Genomic DNA, 21,784 nt, shown 5'->3' on the forward strand with positions numbered 1-21,784 from the left:
GACCTTCTAAATGGATTTGTGGTGTAGCCCTAGGTAGAATGCACTGCAGAAGTCCAATGTAGAGCTGATTAAGTCTTCATGCAAAAGAGGAGAGCACAGCCTGCTGGCCAAGTGTCGATAGAAAGAAGTTTTGGTCACTGCTACTACTGGCTCACCTAAAAGCAACTGAGACTCTAACCTCCCACCAGCTCCATTGAAGCTGTGGGTACATAGGATGTATGTACCCAATGTCACCCAGGGGAGAGGAGCCTGATAACCTCAGCCAAATCCTCCAGTTGCTCCCCAGACACCTTACCTTCATCTGTCTACTACTAAAAATAAAAAACCAAACCAATCAGGCAGCAAGTCCTCACCCATGTCCTAAGGGTGCCCAACCACATTCCTTAGATTAGCTGTAATATCAAGATGAATGATCCTAAAAATCAGCTGTCAACAATATGGGGACCATCCTTACCCAAGCTCATTCAGCTCTCTCAATTACACACACTTGTTTAAGAGAGTGATAGACTAATTCCTTGTCACACCCCACAAAAGGGGACAACTGGGGGAAAGTAGAGTAACCCTGCCCTTTGGGATGACTCATAAAAGAAGTAGCCAACCAAAACTCAGTCCTAGCAACTCCTGTTAAGGACTGCAAACACAAAACCACCTCAAGGTCAACATCAACAGTATCAAAAGGTAGCTGGGAGACCTGATATCAGTATTTACACTTGATTTATATCAACCCCCAGGAGTAGATCTGCCAACATAAGAGCAGTTTCTATGCCATACCTAGCTTGGAATAAAGTTGTCAAAGAAGTTAAAGGGAGTCTGATTCTCAATTATTTCATCCAGCTTTTTCCCATAGTCTTGACCAAAAGCACATAGAAGGGTTTCTTATACGTGGACTAGAACATGTTTGTATCACACACAGCATTGTATGCTGCCTCTCTGCTCTACTTTTCCTATATCTTCACAGAGTGAGCCCAACCTCCACCTTTGACCGGCAAACAGATTGAAAGTTACATTTTTTTAACTCTAAAGCTGAACTATTAAAACAGTTTAAAGACAAACAACAATCCTGATGGTACATTTACTCCTTGGAAGCTAGAATTACTAGTGTGTTTTAAGCTGGCATAAATAGCCTATAAAATAGTATTTAGGAAAAAGGGACTCTGGATAAGTTTAGCAATGAGATCTGGAGCCTCTCACCTACAGCTCAGGTTAGTAGTAGCTATGTGAGGCTAGGTTTTCAAGGGAACTCAGTTGCTAATTGGGATCTAAATAAGTTGTCCATGTGTTCCAAGGAGCACACAATCTAGCAGCTTCCATTAAAAATGAGAAGAGCATCTATGTACTAAGCTCTTGATCAGCTACTAGAGTTATTAGCCAACAGCTATTCAGTACTTATGTGGTTTCAGTTTATTTCCTAGGAAGAGAACAGTGAGGTTTCAGACTAACCTTAACATTACTTAAGGTGAGGTAGCATCATACCATAGGTTCAGAATTCCAAAATAGGCATTCAACTACGCTTTTAAAATATGCACAGAAGAACCAGCCTGGAGAGCAATCCATACAGCCTATGGAGCTCTGGGGAGAGAGAGAGGATTTTATGTATACTCTGACTAGACAAACACACGATTGTAAGCAATAATACGAAGGTTTTAGAAAGAAGAAATCCACTCATTAACAAGCTTATTTTAGTTTAATATATCTTTTAACAAAGCCCTGAGATCTGAGCTTTAAGAGAAAAATGCATCAAATATCCCTTTCCTAAAAAGCTGAATTATTCTTAGTACTAAAGAAATATAACTACTTTAAAGAAACACCTTATCAACGTAAAATAAGATTACTATCCAAAAGAGCACCTGAAGAAACAAGTCACTCCACAGGTTCCTTTTTCTCATTTTATATCCTATTGCTGAGCATACTGGGAGAAGAGGAGGGGGCTTTTAAATACAGCCTTATTCAAGCATCAGGAGAAAAAGAGAAGATGTTAGAAAGAGGGGAGATGTATGCTGCTGAGTACAGGTGATGTAAAGGGGTGTAGGTAAAGGCCTTGAGTGATTCATTGTTCTGATAATCATTTTGAGAAATTAGTAAGGTATTGTTTGGGGGTAGGGGAGGTATAAAATTAGTCCTCGTTTATGTCTTGTATGTGTTTGATGTTAAACTTAATTTGGAGGTATTTGATTTGCAGTCTTTAAAACCTTGGGGTTTTTGTAAGTCTTTCTTCTTAATTGTTCTTTAAACTCTTGTACTTCTATGTTGACTAGAGGTCTCGGCTATACTGCTTTAGCAGTGCTGTGCATCCATTTTCTGTAAGCTGTATTTTAGTACTGTTTATATAGCTAGGTGCTGGATTGCATGTTGAAATTTGGCCTTATATGTTTGCATATCCTCAACTGGACCTTTATCATCAAATTGTATAGACCAGTCCGTCTATGTTGGCATGTATCTATCATATACTGTTATAGCTCCTTAGCACTGAGCTTTTGGTGGTATACTTATGACTGGCATTTCTCTTCTCATCATGTATACCCAGTGGAAGATTAACACTTGGGGTCTGTGTCTGGGGCCCTGGCCAATTTGGGGGGCCCCCTGCAGGAGTGCTGGAACCTGGGTGGAAGGGGGGGGCGGGTACCAGTGCTGGAACTGGGGCCCTGCCCCCTGCTCCTCCTCTTTCTCCCAGGAAGCCAGAAGCTGGAGCCTGGCCATGGTAAGAGCTGCCATGGGAGCCTGGGTTGCTGTGGGGAGACTCACTAGCTTATTCTTATATATATGCTTATTCTAGCATATAAATACAAAAAAATCAATTGTACATAATCACAAAATACAATAAGTATGTTAAAAAAAATCCTCTAACCCACCATCTATCTTTGTGAAGCAATCTCTGCACTGTGAATGCAGCAAATCTTTAATTGAAGGAGGATTTTCTTACACCCCATCTCCAGTGTAGAAACAAACTGAATTCTGCATGGCTTTTTTCCCCCTTTGGGACGATTTATATTTCCTATTTTACATGAGGTTTCTCTACTGTAATTCTTACCACCCAGAATCTAGTTATCACCATTACATATAGTAGTCTAGCTCACAAGGAGACTCGATGAGACAAACAATTTATTATGTTGTACATGTTAATACTTTAGTTAATGGCTAAGGATTTACTCATGTGTGGGCGTATGTACTCTTCTCCCTTTGTTCATATTGTTTGTTACACAATGAGGAGGCCACATGCCCTGCGGGATAACAGCCTAGTGTTGCATAGGAAGTGTGATATCAATAGGCTTACTAAGAGGCGTTTTTTGCAAACTTCCCACTGTTATGTGAAAACTGTATAGTGATAGACCAGTTATTTATGTGCTGAAAGGAATGAATATTGCGTGGAGAGAAACCGCTAAATAACATGCTCTTTGTTTTACTGCAATCATTATTTTATTTAAAAATATCCCATTGCTGTACTGGAGATGTGTCCTAATTACAGCTGTCAGTGTAGCTGCACCAGAACAAACCCCTCCTATAGACAGGCAAAGCTGCTGGAGTTGTGATTTACAGCAGTGTCATCTGCCTATGAGGGGCTTTGTACTGATGCCATTATACTGGTGGCTTGTTGCTGATAGCTGAAATCCCTCAGTGTAGACAGGGCCTTCGAACCTCTGGAGGGCGTCATCATCAAACACCCAGAGAACAGCTGTGACAGCCAGAGTGACCATGGTTGATGGCGTCGCACCTGGCAGCATGCAGTAAAATTCCTAGATCTGGCTCAATCCTGAGAATCCATGAATGTCTGGGGCAGCCCTACAAGTGGTGCCAGGTACGGTCTGGCTGCACACCTCTTTGTGCATCAGTGAAGAGTTTGAGAACATGGTGTGCGGAAGTGTTTTTGTTCATCCTGGTGACGTGGCTGAAGAGCATGCAATGTTGCTTTTGAATATGAGTGACTGAAGGAAGGCCAGATCTCTGCAACATTATGACAGTTCACACAGTCAAACCCCTTTATGCTCAGCATTTGGCAGGGCCAGGGTATATGGAATGCCTCTAGCCAGTCCAAGTCTGCCTGAAAGTGGGTCCAGGTTTCTGATCCATATAGCAATACAGGTTTGATAGATCCTGAACTTTGTCTCAGGACAAAGACATAATTGCACCCATAAGCTAGATATGGACTGCATGCAGGAGACAGCAAGACCTATTCATCAAAGAATATCCAGTTTCCTGTGGTCGTTTGAACTCTGCTGGCAGCGTAGGTAGATGAACTTCTCAACCCTCTCCCCAGTACTCAACCCTACCTGCACCAGAGGTTTTGGTGGCCTAGCTCTGAGGTTCTGGACCCCAGGCTTTTGCAATGAGATGTTTAACCTCATAGCATGGGCAGCATCTTGGACACTTTGGAGGGCAGGACTGAAATTCTAAAGCAAGACCATCATCTGTATAGTCTTGGTCAGTGAATGCTTCTTGATCAACCTTGTTTCTGATGTGTGGAGCAGCAAGTCCTAATATCCAGTTGATAGCTCAACAGAATAGTGCCAGGGTGAGAATGCATCCCTCCTGCAGGCCTAAGGTTGTATAGAAATGTAGCAAAAACTATGAACCAATAGGTTTCAGAGTAGCAGCTGTGTTAGTCTGTATCCGCAAAAAGAACAGGAGGACTTGTGGCACCTTAGACACTAACAAATTTATTAGAGCACAAGCTTTTGTGGACTACAGCCCACTTCATCGGATGCATAGAATGGAACATATACTAAGAAGATATATCCATACAGAGAAAGTGGAAGTTGCCATACAAACGGTAAGAAGCTAATTAATTAAGATGAGCTATTATCAGGAGGAGAAAAAAACTTTTGTTGTGATAATCAAGATCGCCCATTTAGACAGTTGACAAGAAGGTGTGAGGATACTTAACATAGGGAAATAAATTCAATATGTGTAATGACCCAGCCACTCCCAGTCTCTATTGAAACCCAAGTTTGAATATATGTATTCAAGTGACACCATCATAGGACCTAATCACATTAGCCACGCCATCAGGGGCTCGTTCACCTGCACATCTACCAATGTGATATATGTCATCATGTGCCAGCAATGCCCCTCTGCCATGTACATTGGCCAAACCGGACAGTCTCTATGCAAAAGAATAAATGGACACAAATCTTGACATCAGGAATCATAACATTCAAAAACCGGTAGGAGAACACTTCAACCTCTCTGGCCACTCAGTAAAAGACTTAAGGGTGGCAATTCTGCAACAGAAAAGCTTCAAAAACAGACTCCAACGAGCTTGAATTAATATGCAAACTGGATACGATTAACTTGGGTTTGAATAGAGACTTGGAGTGACTGGGTCATTACACATATTGAATCTATTTCCCCATGTTAAGTGTCCTCACACCTTAACTGTCTAAATGGGCCATCTTGATTATCACTACAAAAGTTTTTTTCTCCTGATGATAATAGCTCATCTTAATTATACATACATACATAATCTTCTTACTATATGTTCCATTCTATGCATCTGTGGAAGTAGATAAAGGGAATTTATGCAGGCCTCTGAAATGAGCAGGAGTCAGGCTAACTCTAGCTTTAATAACGTGAGATTTGTAGAAGAGGGGATACTGCGAAGCAAGTGGAAAACAACTGTGAAAGAGGCTGTTGTGACCTTGTATTAGATAAGAATAGAATGCAGATTATAAGAAAAATGGTAAGAAAAATAAGATATCATGAAGGAATATATATAAACAATGTGCAGTTGTTGCTTATTATTGTCTGTAATAAAGATCTAAATACTTGCTCTAATTGTTTATCTGGGAGAGACCTGCCTAGGTCAGGGAAACCCTCTGTCCTAGTGCACTCTCTCCCTCTGTGCAATTGCTTGAGGAAATAAAGTGTATCTGATTTGCCGCACCCAACCTGAGAGTGGGAACTGTGTTTTTCTCCGACACATCCGATGAAGTGGGCTGTAGCCCATGAAAGCTTATGCTCTAATAAATTTGTTAGTCTCTAAGGTGCCACAAGTCCTCCTGTTCTTTTCATGAACCAATATGCATTCTCTCACTGGAATCAGTGTGAAGATTGCATACCAGATTTAGCAAAACATCTGGAACTCCAACTTCTTTCAGTGCGAGCCAAGTGCTGACCTGTTGACCAAATCAAAGGCTGGTTTGATGTTGATATATGCCATGTGAAGTGGGCAGTTAAATTCTCAGTACAGCTCAGTCAGAGGCTGGAGGGTAAATACAGCATCCGTTATCAACTGCCCAACAGTGAAACCTGATTGCTGTGGATGATGGGAAGAAGGATAAAGGAGTTTGAGGTGCAAGTGGTGTTCTCGTCCATCCTCCCCATGGAAGGAAAAGGCCTGGGTAGAGACCGTTCAATCCTGGAAGTAAACGAATGGTGATGTGTCGGAGAGAAGGCTTTGGATTCTTTGACCATGGGATGGTGTTCCAAGAAGGAGGAGTGCTAGGCAGAGACGGGCTCCACCTAACGAAGAGAGGGAAGAGCATCTTCGCGAGCAGGCTGGCTAACCTAGTGAGGAGGGCTTTAAACTAGGTTCACCGGGGGAAGGAGACCAAAGCCCTGAGCTAAGTGGGGAAGTGGGATACCAGGAGGAAGCAGGAGCACGCGAGAGGGGAGGGCTTCTGCCTCATACTGAGAAAGAGGGATGATCAGCAAGTTATCTCAAGTGCCTATACACAAATGCAAGAAGCCTGGGTAATAAGCAGGGAGAACTCAAAGTCCTGGCACAGTCAAGGAATTATGATGTGATTGGAATAACAGAGACTTGGTGGGATAACTCACATGACTGGAGTACTATCATGGATGGATATAAATTGTTCAGGAAGGACAGGCAGAAAAGGTGGGGGAGTTGCATTGTATGTAAGGGAGCAGTGTGACTGCTCAGAGCTCAAGTATGAAACTACAGAAAAACCTGAGAGTCTCTGGATTGAGTTTAGAAGTGTGAGCAACAAGGGTGATGTCATGGTGGGAGTCTGCTATAGACCACCGGACCAGGGGGATGAGGTGGACGAGACTTTCTTGCGGCAACTCACGGAAGTTACTAGATTGCAGGCCCTGCTTCTCAAGGGAGACTTCAATCACCCTGATATCTGCTGGGAGAGCAATACAGCAGTGCACAGACAATCCAGGAAGTTTTTGGAACATGTAGGGGACAATTTCCTGGTGCAAGTGCTGGAGGAACCAACTAGGGGCAGAGCTCTTCTTGACCTGCTGCTCACAAACCGGGAAGAATTAGTAGGGGAAGCAAAAGTGGATGGGAACCTGGGAGGCAGTGACCATGAGATGGTCGAGTTCAGGATCCTGACACAGGGAAGAAAGGAGAGCAGCAGAACACGGACCCTGGACTTCAGAAAAGCAGACGTTGACTCCCTCAGGGAACTGATGGGCAGGATCCCCTGGGAGAATAACATGAGGGGGAAAGGAGTTCAGGAGAGCTGGCTGTATTTTAAAGAATCCTTATTATGGTTACAGGGACAAACCATCCCAATGTGTAGAAAGAATAGTAAATATGGCAGGTGACCAGCTTGGCTTAACAGTGAAATCCTTGCTGATCTTAAACACAAAAAAGAAGCTTACAAGAAGTGGAAGATTGGACAAATGACCAGGGAAGAGTATAAAAATATTGCTCGGGCATGCAGGAGTGAAATCAGGAAGGCCAAATCACACCTGGAGTTGCAGCTAGCGAGAGATGTTAAGAGTAACAAGAAGGGTTTCTTCAGGTATGTTAGCAACAAGAAGAAAGTCAAGGAAAGTGTGAGCCCCTTACTGAATGAGGATGTGGAAAAAGCTAATGTACTCAATGCTTTTTTTGCCTCTGTCTTCACGAACAAGGTCAGCTCCCAGACTACTGCACTAGGCAGCACAGGATGGGGAGGAGGTGACCAGTCCTCTGTGAAGAAAGAAGTGGTTTGGGACTATTTAGAAAAGCTGGACGTGCACAAGTCCATGGGGCCGGACGCGTTGCATCTGAGAGTGCTAAAGAAATTGGCGGATGTGATTGCAGAGCCATTGGCCATTATCTTTGAAAACTCATGGCGATCGGGGGAAGTCCCGGACGACTGGAAAAAGGCTAATGTAGTGCCCATCTTTAAAAAAGGGAAGGAGGAGGATCCTGGGAACTACAGGCCAGTCAGCCTCACCTCAGTCCCTAGAAAAATCATGGAGCAGGTCCTCAAGAAATCAATTCTGAAGCACTTAGAGGAGAGGAAAGGGATCAGGAACAGTCAGCATGGATTCACCAAGGGAAAGTCATGCCTGACTAATCTAATTGCCTTCTATGACGAGATAACTGGCTCTGTGGATGAGGGGAAAGCAGTGGACGTGTTGTTCTTTGACTTTAGCAAAGCTTTTGACATGGTCTCCCATAGTATTCTTGCCAGCAAGTTAAAGAAGTACGGGCTGGATGAATGAACTATAAGGTGGATAGAAAGTTGGCTAGATTGTCGGGCTCAACGGGTAGTGATCAATGGCTCCATGTCTAGTTGGCAGCCAGTATCAAGTGGAGTGCCCCAAGGGTCGGTCCTGGGGCTGGTTTTGTTCAGTATCTTCATAAATGATCTGGAGGATTGTGTGGATTGCACCCTCAGCAATTTTGCAGATGACACTAAACTGGGAGGAGAGGTAAATACACTGGAGGGTAGGGATAGGATACAGAGGGACCTAGACAAATTAGAAGATTGGGCCAAAAGAAATCTGATCAGGTTCAACAAGTACAAGTGCAGAGTCCTGCACTTAGGACGGAAGAATCCCATGCACCGCTACAGACTAGGGACCGAATGGCTAGGCAGCAGTTCTGCGGAAAAGGACCTAGAGGTGACAGTGGACGAGAAGCTGGATGTGAGTCAACAGTGTGCACTTGTTGCCAAGAAGGCCAGTGGCATTTTGGGATGTATAAGTAGGGGCACTGCCAGCAGATCGAGGGACGTGATCGTTCCACTCTATTCGACATTGATGAGGCCTCATCTGGAGTACTGTGTCCAGTTTTGGGCCCCACACTACAAGAAGGATGTGGAAAAGTTGGAAAACGTCCAACAGAGGGCAACAAAAATGATTAGGGGACTGGAACACATGACTTATGAGGAGAGGCTGAGGGAACTGGGATTGTTTAGTCTGCAGAAGAGAAGAATGAGGGGGGATTTGATAGCTGCTTTCAACTACCTGAAAGGGGGTTCCAAAGAGGATGGCTCTAGACTGTTCTCAGTGGTGGCAGATGACAGAACAAGGAGTAATGGTCTCAAGTTGCAGTGAGGGAGGTTTAGGTTGGATATTAGGAAAAACTTTTTCACTAGGAGGGTGGTGAAACACTGGAATGTGTTACCTAGCGAGGTGGTGGAATCTCCTTCCTTAGAAGTTTTTAAGGTCAGGCTTGACAAAGCCCTGACTGGGATGATTTAGTTGGGGATTGGTCCTGCTTTGAGCAGGGGGCTGGACTAGATGACCTCCTGAAGTCCCTTCCAACCCTGATATTCTATGATTCTATGATGTCTTTTAAGAAGTGGCTGCATCCTACCAAGCAGAACGTGGGTGAAGACCTTTCCAGGAACTGACAACAATGAGATTGACCTGTAGTTGCCACTCAGAGAGAGAGATCCTTTGCCCTCATTCAGGGACACTATGATGCAGTCTTTCCATTCTGTTTGACACCCACACTTTTAAGATGATGCAGGCTGATGCTCACTGGTTCCACGGCATCTTTGAGCAGCTTGGGTGGAATATCATCAGGTCCAGCAGCATGTCTGTTCATTAAATTTTGGGTGGCCTTTCATACTTTCCTGAGCAATGGAGGATCAGTGTTTGTCCCTGGGTCTGCAGCCATGTCAGAGGGTGCATGGTTCAGCACACTTTCATAACTTGTTTTCTGTCCCTCAGTGAGTAGGGAGAACTGTCTGGTTTCATGATGGGGATGTTAGAAGGCTGTTTATGGCTGCCAGCCAGGCACATAATGGCACTGTAGGCAGGATTCAGGTTGTTTTACTTTAGGCTGTCCACAGGATCCCTGGATAAATGCTGCACATTGTACTGTTGGTGGATGTCTGTCTTGCAAGGAATTGGAAAATGCAGTGAGAGCTAAGTGACAACTAGTCTAAGGTCTTTTCAAAGAATTCACTCATACCATCATGATTGCCAGAATCAGAGGCTCATTGCCACAAAGCGATCAAGTTACTGTGGAAGGAGCAACCTTCCTCCACACACTGGTGGTCCACACTGAACTGAAGGTGTGGTCTTGTTAGACAACCTCTTGCACAGACTTTAACCACATGGAACCCCATCTCTGCATGCTTACTCAATGCTCATTTTGTGCTGCTGAGGGCTTGTCTGTTATGGGCTTCTGATTTAGGTGCCTGAACAACCATGACTGGACCTGGATTTCAAACGGTAGATGTACCATGAAGGAAACTGACCACACTCTTGTTAGAAATCACTCCATAGTGAAATTTCACTGGGTCCTCAGCAGCACCGAAGCATCCGCAAACTGAGACCAGAGATTGTCACTCAGCTTTCACTGGAGGGATGTTACAGCTACCTAAACACATTCCTGTAAAGGTTCTGACTCTTCATTCAAGTGACCTCTTTAATCTTAACAAATTTAATCTTGTTTGCATTGCTCCATTCCCTTATCCTCACCCTTACTGTTTGTACCACTGTCTGAAGGCCCCTGAGGAACTGTGTGATAAGTGGGGGGTAGCTCCCTTTAATGACTAGCCAGCCAGCCAGTTAGCTGTAAAATCCCTCTTGGTAGCTGTTCTCTTCTTGCTTTACCTGTAAAGGGTTAAAAGTCCCCCAGGTAAAGAGAAAATAAAAAAAAGTGGGCACCTGACCAAAAGAGCCAATGGGAAGGCTAAAACTTTTAAAAATTGGGAAAGAAACTTTCCCTTTGTCTGTTGTTCTCTGGGCTGGAGGGACATGGAGCAGCAATGCTATAAGCAGGAATGCTGTGTAAGGTTTGAACCAGGTATGAAAAAGTATCTTCCATACCCAGAAAAAATAATTTGGATAGTGAACGTTTAGTTAGACGCTATCAGGTGTATTTCTTATTTTGGCTTGTGGATCTCCTCTGTGCTAACTCCTGATGCTTTTGTTTGCTTGTAACCTTTAAGCTGACCCTCCCCTCCCCCTCCCCCCCCCAGCTAGTTTGGGTGTCTAATTTTTGGAATTACTCTTTTAAAATCTATGCATAAGCATAAGTTCCAGATGTATTTTCTTCCTTTTTGTTTTTAATAAAATTTACCTTTTCAAAGAATAGGATTAGATTTTTGGTGTCCAAGAGGTTTGTGCATATACTGTTTGATTAGCTGGTGGCTACAGCTAATTTCCTTTGTTGTTTTTTTCTCAGCTCTTCCCTGGAGGGAGGTAAAAGGGTTTGAGGGTACCCCATAGGGAGGAATTCCCAAGTGTTCCTTCCTGGATCCAAGCAGTGGTGGGGGTTTTGCACTGGGATGGTAGCAGCGTTTACTAAGCCAAGGTCAGAGAAAAGCTGTAAGCTTGGGAGTTTAATACAAGCCTGGAGTGGCCCATATTAATTTTTAGAATCCTTGTGGGCCCCCACCTTCTGTTCTCAAAGTGCCAGAGTGGGGATTTAGCCTTGACAGACTATTCTGCTTTTACTTACACCAGTATAAACTGGGGGCGCTGCCACTGACCTCAGTAGAGTTACTTTGGAGTAAAACTGGTGTGAGGGTGGAATCAGGCACCATATCTGTACAATAGCTAGCACAGTGGAGCCCTCTTCGTTCTGACTGGAGCCTCCAGCTACAGTCATATGAATGCAAATGGCAACAGGTCAAGAGGAGAAAGAGCTACCTTTCCTGATCCATTGTACTCTTCCTCCACGTCCCCCATTATCCTTATTGACTATCCAGAGTCACAGTATCAAATGGCTCCTGAGAAAAGGGGAGAATAAGCCCAGGCTGTGGCCTGGTCTATGCTGCCAACAGTTTGCTAGTATAGTGAAGATATTATACCAGCAAGAGTCCTCTTGCAGGTGGTATGGCTTAAACCAGTTTCCTGTGTGGTGTGTGGGGTTTTTTTTAAGGCTATACTGGCAAAAGGACTTATTTGCTGGTTATAACTGTGTTTACACTCGGGCTTTGCTCGCATAACTGTCAGTTAAGATTGTGACTTTTTCCCCCCTTCACATTCCTAACTGACACTATGTTGCCAAAACTTCTAAGCATAGACCAGACATTTAGCTCTAGACCCATGTAAATTACTTGCCTACATACCATGCCTGACTTCTGGTTTTGTATCTAATCAAAATCAAAATCACAGACCAGGCCTGTTGAAGGGTCTGTTAAGGTTCCCAAACCCAGCCACAGTGCACACAGGCCCGGTTTCAAGTGAGCCTGGACTGACTTATGGTTCTATTTATAAGTCATGCAAAATTAGTCTTGCGTGACTGAGACACAACCAGGTGAACCAATGTGGAAGAAAACCTACCTATGTGCTCTGAACCCCTATGAAACAAAACTGCCAAACTTCACACCGTTCTGCTCAAATCTCCTTTTAAACAAAAGTAAGATTAGGGACCAATCATAAGACTCCTAAATCTTGGCAATGGTTAGCAGTAGCCGGAAGCAAGGAGTGTATCAGTGGTGGTTCATGTAACGCTGGGGTCTCCTGCAAAGCCTTTTAATTTGGCCGTCTGACTGCAAGACTTGAGTCAACACTGTCTACACTGCGCTACTCTGCACACTGCATTACAGTCAGAGCCTTATTTGTGCCAATTGGCAAAGGGCTCCGTATTCATTATGAGCAAATCCTGACTCAGACCTGACAAACTCACAACACCTAACACTGCTTTCCTGGTATTTATCCATAGGGTAATATGTGCTGTCTCTACTGAAAGCATGTAACTTACTGATACACACTTCTCACAGTGATGATGAGTAATCTTTAAGGAATAATGTAACTATATTGAAAACCATGCTTGTATGGTCCTGGAGTGAAAATGAGGTACAAGGAATCCTGTGTCTGGGTGATGGCCCATTCAAATGGGAGTTGTCACCCCTTTCTGGCTAGTGGATTAAATATGGTGTTGCTCAATTGTCTATCATTGTAACAACCCAAAAATATCAATGGAAAACCATCAAGGACAAACTCTAAACATCAAAACCATCTGGGAGTGAAAAGGAACCATATGACAGTGAGGGGCTTGTCCTCTATATGAATAAAGACAAAAGATTCCATCAGTATAGTACAGGGTGGAGACTGGGGAGAGACTTTCAGGTTCCATTCAGTGAGGCGGTACCTTCAAACAGCAAGAGGGCTTCATGAAAGAAGCAGGCCAGTCCTCGCTTACAGACAGCCCCCCAACCTGAAGCAAATACTCACCAGCAACTGCACACCACACCACAGAAACACTAACCCAGGAACCAATCCCTATAGCAAACCTCATTGCCTACTCTGTCCCCATATCTATTCTAGTGACACCATCAGAGGACCCAACCACATCAGCCACACCATCAGAAGCTTATTCAGCTGCATGTCTACTAATGTTATATATGCCATCATGTGCCAGCAATGCCCCCCTGCCATGTACATTGGTCAAACTGGACAGTCCCTACATAAAAGAATAAATGGACACAAATCGGACATCAGGAATGGTAACATACAAAAGCCAGTAGGAGAACACTTCAATCTTCCTGGACATTCTACAACAGATTTAAAAGTAGCTATACTTGAACAAAAAAACTTCAGAAACAGACTTCAAAGAGAAACAGCAGAACTAAAATTCATTTGGGCATATTTAACACAATTAATTTGGGCTTGAATAGGGACTGGGAGTGGCTGGCGAGTATCTGGGTATCTGAGTGTGTGTTTGTTGAGAGGATTGGAGTATTTGTAGTGAGGGCAGCTGGAAAGTTTGAGCAAGTGCTTGATTGGTTGGCTGAAAAGGGCGGGAGTTGGCAGTGTTTTGTTTCAGGTGAGCCTGACTGTTTAAAAAAGCCGGCGCTCTGTGAACCAGCTGAGCAGCGGGGAACCAGCTGAGCAGCAAACAGCAGGAGTTTGCCTGGGAGTTCGCCTGGGGTGAGCCCACTGAGGCTTACACCCTGACGGCTTCTCTGAGTAATTACTGCATCTCCTGAGGAAGCTCGTAGTAGGAAGGTAATATGGATGGGGGGTGTTCAGCTGTTGTGACCTGCACTGGATGTGCCATGTTTGTCTTTCTTCCACAGGACAGAAGCGACTTTGTGTGTACAAAATGCAAATTGGTTTCCATATTGGAAGAGAAGGTTGAAGGTCTGGAGCAATAGGTATTGACCCTGCTTTGCATAAGAGAATCTGAAGATTTCCTGGACAGACGTCAGGATATGCTTCTACAGGCACAAGGTTCTGAAGATTCAGAGCAGGTTGTACAGCGGGGACAGGAGGCCAGTGAAGAAATCTGGCAACATGTGACCTCCAGAAGAAGAAGGGGGAACGTCCATGTACCAGCAACGCAGATACAGGGAAGTAACCGTTTTCATGTTCTCTCCACAGATACCATTGTGGGGAGTGGCCCAGATGATACGTCTGGGGGAAGGGAGCAGAAGGAGACTCCGCCAGTTGTAAGGCATGAGATGCATTGTCCTAAGGTTGGGGGTTCCACGACCACCACTCCCAAGAGAAGGAGGCGGGTGGTAGTGGTCGTGGACTCTCTCCTCAAGGGGACTGAGTCATCTATCTGCTGCCCTGACCGGGAAAACAGAGAAGTCTGCCGCTTGCCAGGGGCTAAGATTCGCGATGTGACGGAGAGACTGCCGAGACTCATCAAGCCCTCGGACCACTACCCCTTCCTGCTTTTCCACGTGGGCACCAATGATACTGCCAAGAATGACCTTGAGCGGATCACTGCAGACTAGGTGGCTCTGGGACGGAGGATAAAGGAGTATGAGGCGCAAGTGGTGTTCTCGTCCATCCTCCCCGTGGAAGAAAAAGGCTGGGGTATGGATCGTCGAATCGTGGAAGTCAATGAATGGCTACACAGGTCGTGTCAGAGAGAAGACTTTGGATTCTTTGACCATGGGATGGTGTTCCAAGAAGGAGGAGTGTTAGGCAGAGATGGGCTCCACCTAACGAAGAGAGGGAAGAGCATCATCGCGAGCAGGCTGGCTAACCTAGTGAGAAGGGCTTTAAACTAGGTTCACCAGGGGAAGGAGACCAAAGCCCTGAGGTAAATGAGGAAGCCGGACACCGGGAGGAAGCACAAGCAGGAGAGTGTGAGAGGGGAGGGCTCCTGCCTCATACTGAGAATGAGGGGCGATCAGCGGGTTATCTCAAGTGCCTATATACAAATGCACAAAGCCTGGGAAACAAGCAGGGAGACCTGGAGGTCCTGGCAAAGTCAAGGAATTATGATGTGATTGGAATAACAGAGACTTGGTGGGATAACTCGCGTGACTGGAGTACTGTCATGGATGGGTATAAACTGTTCAGGAAAGACAGGGAGGCCAGAAAAGGTGGGGGGGTTGCACTGTATGTAAGGGAGCAGTATGACTGCTCAGAGCTCAAGTATGAAACTGCAGAAAAACCTGAGTCTCTGGGTTAAGTTTAGAAGTGTGAGCAACAAGGGTGATGTCATGGTGGGAGTCTGCTATAGACCACCGGACCAGGAGGATGAGGTGGATGAGACTTTCTTCCGGCAACTCGCTGAAGCTACTAGATCGCACGCCCTGGTTCTCATGGGCGACTTCAATCATCCTGATATCTGCTGGGAGAGCAATACAGCGGTGCACAGACAATCCAGGAAGTTTTTGGAATGTGTAGGGGACAATTTCCTGGTGCAAGTGCTGGAGGAACCAACTAGGGGCAGAGCTCTTCTTGACCTGCTGCTCACAAACCGGGAAGAATTAGTAGGGGAAGCAAAAGTGGATGGGAACCTGGGAGGCAATGACCATGAGATGGTCGATCATGGCACAAGGAAGAAAGGAAAGCAGCAGAATACAGACCCTGGACTTCAGAAAAGCAGACGTTGACTCCCTCAGGGAACTGATGGGCAGGATCCCCTGGGAGAATAACATGAGGGGGAAAGGAGTCCAGGAGAGCTGGCTGTATTTTAAAGAATCCTTATTGTGGTTACAGGGACAAACCATCCCGAAGTGTAGAAAGAATAGTAAATATGGCAGGTGACCAGCTTGGCTTAACAGTGAAATCCTTTCTAACCTTAAACACAAAAAAGAGGCTTACAAGAAGTGGAAGATTGGACAAATGACCAGAGAAGAGTATAAAAATATTGCTCGGGCATGTAGGAGTGAAATCAGGAAGGCCAAATCACACCTGGAGTTGCAGCTAGCGAGACATGTTAAGAGTAACAAGAAGGGTTTCTTCAGGTATGTTAGCAACAAGAAGAAAGTCAAGGAAAGTGTGGGCCCCTTACTGAATGAGGGAGGCAACCTAGTGACAGAGGATGTGGAAAACGCTAATGTACTCAATGCTTTTTTTGCCTCTGTCTTCACGAACAAGGTCAGCTCCCAGACTACTGCACTGGGCAGCACAGCATGGGGAGGAGGTAGCCAGCCCTCTGTGAAGAAAGAAGTGGTTCGGGACTATTTAGAAAAGCTGGACGTGCACAAGTCCATGGGGCCGGATGCGTTGCATCTGAGAGTGCTAAAGGAATTGGCGGATGTGATTGCAGAGCCATTGACCATTATCTTTGAAAACTCATGGCAATCCGGGGAAGTCCCGGAAGACTGAAAAAAGGCTAATGTAGTGCCAATCTTTAAAAAAGGGAAGAAGGAGGATCCTGGGAACTACAGGCTAGGCAGCCTCACCTCAGTCCCTGGAAATATCATGGAGCAAGTCCTCAAGGAATCAATTCTGAAGCACTTAGACGAGAGGAAAGTGATCAGGAACAGTCAGCATGGATTCACCAAGGGAAAGTCATGCCTGACTAATCTAATTGCCTTCTATGATGAGATAACTGGTTCTGTGATGAAGGGAAGGCAGTGGACGTGTTATTCCTTGACTTTAGCAAAGCTTTTGACACGGTTTCCCAGAGTATTCTTGTCAGCAAGTTAAAGAAGTATAGGCTGGATGGATGCACTACAAGGTGGGTAGAAAGTTGGCTAGATTGTCGGGCTCAACTAAGAGTGATCAATGGCTCCATGTCTAGTTGGCAGCCGATATCTAGCGGAGTGCCCCAAGGGTCGGTCCTGGGGCCGGTTTTGTTCAGTATCTTCATTAATGATCTGGAGGATGGTGTGGTTTGCACCCTCAGCAAGTTTGCAGATGACACTAAACTGGGAGGAGAGGTAGATACGCCGGAGGGTAGGGATAGGATACGGAGGGACCTAGACAAATTGGAGGATTGGGCCAAAAGAAATCTGATGAGGTTCAACAAGGACAAGTGCAGAGTCCTGCACTTAGGACGGAAGAATCCAATGCACCGCTACAGACTAGGGACCGAATGGCCAGGCAGCAGTTCTGCGGAAAAGGACCTAGGGGTGACAGTGGACGAGAAGCTGGATATGAGTCAACAGTGTGCCCTTGTTGCCAAGAAGGCCAATGGCATTTTGGGGTGTATAAGTAGGGGCATTGCCAGCAGATCGAGGGATGTGATTGTTCCCCTCTATTCGATGTTGATGAGGCCTCATCTGGAGTACTGTGTCCAGTTTTGAGCCCTACACTACAAGAAGGATGGAGAAATTGGAGAGAGTCCAGCGAAGGGCAACAAAAATGATTTCCACAGTATGCATCCGTTGAAGTGAGCTGTAGCTCATGAAAGCTTATGCTCAAATAAATTGGTTAGTCTCTAAGGTGTCACAAGTTCTCCTTTTCTTTTTGCGAATACAGACTAACACAGCTGTTACTCTGAAATCTGTCAAAAATGATTAGGGGTCTGGAAGACATGACTTATGAGGAGAGGCTGAGGGAATTGGGATTGTTTAGTCTACGGAAGAGAAGAATGAGGGGGGATTTGATAGCTGCTTTTAACTACCTGAAAGGTGGATCCAAAAAGGATGGATCTAGACTATTCTCAGTGATAGCAGATGACAGGACAAGGAGTAATGGTCTCAAGTTGCAGTGGGGGAGATTTAGGTTGGATATTAGGAAAACTTTTTCACTAGGAGGGTGGTGAAACACTGGAATGCGTTACCTAGGGAGGTGGTGGAATCCCCTTCCTTTGAAGTTTTTAAGGTCAGGCTTGACAAAGCCCTGGCTGGGATGATTTAGTTGGGGATTGGTCCTGGTCTGGGCAGGGGGTTGGAGTAGATGACCTCCAGAGGTCCCTTCCAACTCTGATATTCTATGATTCTATGGCTCATTACAGAAGCAGCTTTGCCTCTCCTGGATTTGACACCTCCTCATCTATTGGTGGGAGTGGACTACATCCACCCTGATCGAATTGGCCCTGTCAACACTGGTTCTCCACTTGTGAGGTAACTCCCTTCCTTTCATGTGTCAGTATATTTTTGTCTCCATCTGTAACTTTCACTCCATGCATCTGAAGAAGTGGTGTTTTACCACAAAAGTTTATGCCCAAATAAATCTGTTAGTCTTTTAGGTGCCACCAGACTCCTTGTTCTTTTTATGAAAGAGTGGGTGCTGACTCCTCGGGGCTAGCAAACATTGCAAAAGACTAAAAGTTGGGGTGAGAATCACCTTTCCTATCTACTAAAGCAAACTTAAGTGTAGGCCCTTGTTCATGTGCTATGATTTTGTTTTGTATGTAACCATTTGTTTCCATCACTCACCCTTGTTTCTATTTGAATCTCTGTTCTTTCTTAAATAAGCTTCCTTTTGTTTTACTACAGTTGAACTCAAATGGTGTATGCGATACAGCAACAGTGTGCTGAGGTAAAACTGGTGAAGTGGGGTACGCTCCTTCTCTGGGAATGGTGAATCTAGGATTTCTCTAGGTATCCATTGACCAGGGCTGGATATTATATGGGGACACTTTAAAGGGACTTGGGGGCTGGGATACATCTATTGCAACCAGCAGGGCTGGTATAATCCAGAGGAGAGTGCTTACATGGCTGATTAACTGGTTGTGTCAGGGAGCCAACACCCAGCTGACACAGGCAAGACTTCCTCATGCTGGAGGCAGATGGCAAGAAGGAGCCTCACTACCTTGGGTGCCCTGAGGAGTGTCACAATTACACTGCACAGTAAGCCCAAGATCTGACTTGGGTTTCAGTCTCAGGCCCCCCTTCTGTTCAGACACTCGGTCAGCAGATACTCAGGACCCAGGTCCTGGGACCCTGCTGGAGGGTGGGTCAGAGCCCGAAGCCTGCTGAGACTCTGGTCCCAGCCCTGTCATTTTTTTGCAGTGGAGATGGAGGTCAAGCTGCAGACCTGAGTCAATGTGTGCGATATGGATGCATTAGCACAGCTGAGACACCTGGGTTCAGCAATTAAGCCCAGGCTTACATAGCAGTGTGGACACTCAAGCATTGGAAACACAAAGTCCTCAAGCCAGGTCCCCGGGGACTGGGCATAGTCTGCAGTGTAGTCATACCCTGGATCACTTCCTAGCCCATCTTATCTGACCCAACTTTTTCAGCGATGGAGCAGTGTTTCTGTTGTGTACCCAGGCAAAAAAGAAGGGGAAAATAGGAAATGTGTCCACAACTAGTGCCTTTGGGGGGTGGGGTGTAAATTGGGGAAATAGTGAATTAAAGTTTGTTTGCTCCCCCCTTCTCCTGCATAACAGAAATGTGCCCCACCCAGGGTTATGAGGAAAAGGAGACACTGAGGTGTCACTGAAGTTCTTTCTCTGCTGTTCGTAGCACTGAAGAGCTAGTATGGACTAGCCTGTTCTGAGCAGGTTTAGGTAGGATTGAAAAACACTGGCTGATGGTGCATGCTGCACTCCCACTGTTGCTAGCAGTGAAAGGGAGTTGCACTAAAGCAACACTGGAGGAATGTCACAGAAACCCTGCATGTAGAAATGGCCATCCTGCTTCCTTGCAAAGCAGTTACCACCTCCTGCCACACAGTACAAAATCATGAGCAGTAAATGTATCACTGTGCCTGGTATGATAGGAGCCAGGGTCCCCCAGGGTCTGCAGGCTTGGCAATGCTGTCTGAAGAGGGGTTACTGCAGATCCGGCAGAGTCACAGCTTAGTTCTGCTGCAGCATGAGTAGGAGAGCCTTGTCCAAATGGGAGGTGCTTACCACATGGCTTCATTTTCACCTCCTTGCTGGCTTCCTTGTATTCCAGTAACAGAGGCATTGCATTATACTAGGTTTTCATACAGTCTGACAGTCCCAACCCTGCAGAGCTTATAGTCTAAATAAGAACAATAAAGAATGGGGGGGAGAGAAACAAAGTGACTTGCCCTTGGTGTGAGGGATCATGGGTCTTGAGCCTGGGTCCCTAAGCAATCGTCAGGCTGCATCCACCAGCTGACAGCTCACTGGTACCATTAGGGAGTGTGGGCTGGTGAACCCTAGCTCAGCACAGGCACTGCCCACAAAGCTCCCAATTGGAGGAGATGTCTGGCCGCTCTGATTGGCATAAATAGTGAGTCTGAGCCAGATCAAGGCACACAAAGTTGTCTGAGCAACAAGGTGAATTCTTGGTTGGCTGCTGCATTGGACTCCACCTTCTCACCTGACTTGTGAACGCTGCCTTATTCCTGCCCTCCTGCTTTGTTCCAGATCCCTGCTTCTATGCCCCATTCCTGGCTTCTGGCTCCAACTCTTGGCTTGATGCCTGTTTCTGACTCTCCCCTAGGCTTGACTCCCAAGTCTGTCTTAATTTCTGAGCTCAAGGTCCTGGCTCCTGCTGTGACCACTAGACCTGACCATCTGTGTTCTGCTCTACAACACTTGCTCAACATCATGCAGTAGGTCAGTGGGATTCCCACTGTAGTGCAATATCCATTGGGCCATGCTACTCTCTAAATGTGATCATCTTTCAACTGTTGGTCTGCTGTGCTCTAATTTCTTCAGGTAGGCTATAGAGATCACCACTGATCAGGCTTGGAAAGGGGCACAAATAGCCTTTGAAGGGCTTTTAATTACAGGAAGAGGGGAGGTGTTGCTCCTAATGCCCATAAACATAAAGGCTCTTTTGAAAGGCAGTAGCCCTTTTATTGCCCTACCAAGTGTCTGAAATGAAATGAAGGTGACTTCTTTCTGCACCTCCTGCTTCACCATGTCCCTCTTGGGCCCTGCCCACACAATCCAGTTCAGAGTTAGCAGAGCTTGCTAGTAGTCAAACCAGAAGACAGCTGTCTTCTCCAAGTCTTCCACCTGCTGTTAGCACTCCCTTTTGCCACCAATGCCTTCAGCTTCTACTCCAGATCTTCTGCTATTGCACCAGTATTGCCCGGGCTGCCGAAGCTCTGAAATAGGCATGCACACTTCCTCAGAACCCCAGCTAAAGTCAAAATTTTAACAGTAGCTACTGGAACGAGTTGTTAACTCCATTTCCAGTGGAAGACTATGAAGCTTTCTCAGGGTATGCATGACTGTGAGTCACCTTGTTACACCTCCACACCCTGCCTCGCTCAGTGAGAGAGAGAGAGAGATTTGCTGGTGCTAACCTGGGTGTCAGCTCCCTGTTGCTCCAATCTGTTAGCCACCTCCTCAGAACCTCTGCCATTGTTTACTTTATGATTCACTGTACCTCAAAATAGCACCCTAAAACTCCCATATTCACCACTGTTATATGATATGTTTTGCACAAAGTATGCCTTGTGAGGTATCATTGGAAAAGTCATAATGGTCAACAGATTACACACATTTTAACAGGACAGTATCATTGTATATGAAGTTATGAGATTTTGCTATGTTTGTTACTGAAACGTTGTGAGTCTGGGAAATGCCCACAGACTGGCTCTTCAGTGGCAACAAAGGGGGTGG

The 21,784-nt window shown here is 45.5% G+C and overlaps 1 long non-coding RNA gene across 1 annotated transcript in view; it reads left to right on the forward strand.

Annotated features, from left to right (window-relative positions):
* The first annotated feature begins 10,890 nt into the window (after positions 1 to 10,890).
* The window catches only part of LOC311514738, a 56,212-nt gene continuing 45,318 nt past the window's right edge, over positions 10,891 to 21,784 (forward strand). Inside the window, exons 1-2 of the long non-coding RNA XR_014709929.1 lie at positions 10,891 to 10,945; positions 18,242 to 18,350. This is a non-coding gene — a long non-coding RNA (uncharacterized lncRNA). The remainder of the gene's footprint in view (positions 10,946 to 18,241; positions 18,351 to 21,784) is intronic.

The sequence above is a fragment of the Lepidochelys olivacea genome, assembly GCF_965140295.1.
Source record: "Lepidochelys olivacea isolate rLepOli2 genome assembly, chromosome: 1".
Taxonomy (NCBI): domain Eukaryota; kingdom Metazoa; phylum Chordata; order Testudines; family Cheloniidae; genus Lepidochelys; species Lepidochelys olivacea.